This window comes from Alosa sapidissima, chromosome 15 (genome assembly GCF_018492685.1).
Source record: "Alosa sapidissima isolate fAloSap1 chromosome 15, fAloSap1.pri, whole genome shotgun sequence".
NCBI lineage: Eukaryota > Metazoa > Chordata > Actinopteri > Clupeiformes > Clupeidae > Alosa > Alosa sapidissima.
The window spans coordinates 33,208,485-33,210,984 of NC_055971.1; the positions used below are offsets into that span (position 1 = coordinate 33,208,485).

The 2,500-nt window shown below is 41.7% G+C and overlaps 1 protein-coding gene across 3 annotated transcripts in view; it reads right to left on the minus strand.

Annotated features, from left to right (window-relative positions):
- Window positions 1-2,470: 2,470 nt before the first annotated feature.
- LOC121683997 (2-acylglycerol O-acyltransferase 1-like) overlaps window positions 2,471-2,500 on the minus strand; it is a 5,315-nt gene continuing 5,285 nt past the window's right edge. For all 3 annotated transcript variants that reach the window (XM_042063892.1, XM_042063894.1, XM_042063893.1), the window contains one exon: window positions 2,471-2,500. This exon is cut by the window's right edge and continues 254 nt beyond it. The gene's annotated coding sequence lies outside the window, so the exon portion shown is untranslated.

Here is a 2,500-nt window from a genome sequence, read left to right on the forward strand (position 1 = left end):
GGAGAGGCCATCGGGGAGCAGACAGCAGTGGGGATGACGGGGCGGCATACCGGTGACCTGCCGGTTCTCTTCGGAGAGTGTGCGGAAATAGATTAGTACAAAGTACAAAATGTTTGTTGCGTTTAAGATGTTCCGTCAGCCCGTTTCCCAACAGAATAATCCATCTTAGGCCCGTTTCCCAACCATAATCCCGCAACCATAATGCGCCGCGTCACGGCCAGATCTACAACAATGCAGCAGTGTGTGTGTGTGTGATGGTCTTGTACGGGATAGAATAGATGAGCTTTGTGTGTGCCAATAAGTGTGTGCGTGGGTGAAAGTGCGCTGGGGCATTAGTGTGTGTGTAAGTTGGTGCGACAATGTTTGAGTGAATGTGTTTGTGTGTGTGAAATAAGGAGAAATAGCATGCAGCAGGCCACATGATCAGTCATTATGTGTGCAGCTAGTGTGTGTGTGTGTGTGTCTTTACATCATATGACACCAGAATGTGTTCTATTTCAATAGTGACTGTTTTTCTAATTCAGAGAGAGAGAGAGAGAGATATGGGAAGACAGAGAGAAAGGGAGAGATGGAGAGAAAGAGAGAGTGGGTTAGAAGAAGAGAGAGAAAGAGAGGGATATAGAGAGAAAGAAGGTTAGAGGGAGAGATGGAGAGAGAGAGAGAGAGCAGAAGTCCAGAAGTTGATAGATGGAGAACGAGAGGGCTACAATGTGACACAATTGGTTATTCTCATTACAGTTTTTCTCAGTCGCTTTGGTGCTTTTCTCACATCACTATTAACATTTGCACATCAGTTAGTGCATTTCTCAAAACAATTAGTGCAAACTGCAAAACCTAGTGGATAACCTGCAAAAGCCCGTCACTTGCTCAAAATGGATAGTCCATTCCTCAAAAGCAAGTATTTATGTCAATGAAACTGCCAGTGTCATCAAAATGAGAAGTCTTGACACCATCGTTTATGAACAAGATAGTCAAATGGCTTTGTCATGTTTTTATTACGACAGTTTATGCTCTCAGTGTTTTCGCATGCAAAAAATGTCAGAACTCGGTGACACTACCTGAAAATGCTCAAGACAGCACCATACACTTGTACAGCCATTTGAAAACTACAGTAAAGTTACAAATTGATGTAGTTAGGGGATTAAGTGAGTACAAGACACTGAATATGTACGTTTCACAGTTTTACTGTATATGCTTTTTGCAATTCTACAGCATTGTGACAGAATTTGATATGTAACTAGTTGACCAATTTTGTATGTAAATATAGCTGCAAGCAGCAATGTGGGGGCCAAGCAGCGCTATAGCAGGAATGGAGTTGCCATGGCATGAGCAAGCACTAACAGCAAGTTTGAGGGCAATTGGATAAAGAATGGCTGAGAAATAAGCTCATTTACTTTGTTATAGTGCCCCTAGAGGTGAAAATTACACCAATGTCCTTGTGTGTTCTCACAATCAGCTACCGTGTCCCTGAACTTCATACACCAAAGAGTTGCTGAGATGTGAGCTCAATTTGTCTATTACAGCACCCCTAGAGGCCAAATGAGACCACTTTCCTTGCATGTCCTCACAATCAGCTACTTTGTCTCTGTATTAAGTTTGGACTTCATACATCAAAGCGTTGCTGAGATACAAGCTCACTTCCTGTATTGCAGCGCCCCCTATAGAGGCCAAATGATGCCAATTTCCTAGGGCGTCATCATAATCAGGTAACATGTCCTTATACCAAGTTTGGACTTTGTACCTGAAAGCGTTGCTGAGATACAAGCTCACTTCCTGTATTGCAGCGCCCCCTATAGAGGCCAAATGATGCCAATTTCCTAGTGCGTCCTTACAATCAGATACCAAATCCCTGTACCAAGTATGGACTTCATACATTAGAGCGTAGCTGAGATGTTAGCCCACTTCCTGTTAGTCGGCATCGTCGCCATGTGTGATTGGCTGTCACAGGCAAATAAACTTGAAATTCAAAAATCTGACAAGTATCATTTGTGTGGCTCGGTCTGAAGATCATTTCTGCCAAGTTCTGTGAAAATCGGATGAAATTTGTAACCACTGAAACTTTTGTAGAGTTCTATGGGCTGCCATAGACTCCAATGGCGGAAGTGTAATAATAGGAAAAGCTAGTAACTCAATGCTTCGCTGCTTGGCCCGCAATGACTCAAGCAATGAAATGAAGACTATTAGTTTCATTAGGAACGACTATTCAGCATCCATAAGTATAGTTAATTTTGACTGACATGACATAGCAACTAATACATGTTCAAAAGCATTTGCAATTTGTTCAGAGGAAGGAGAAATTGCTACTATGATGTGCACAAATGACTAGATGTTGTGGAGGTTGAACTAATAGTTATGAGACTTTTCATTCTGATCTATGAAAAGCACCAAAGCGACTAAGAAAAACTGTATTTAAATGGTGAAGAAAAGATTTGCCATGCAGACAAATAGAACGATTTATTTATTTACCACAGAGACATTTGGATATCAAACACAGCACTCA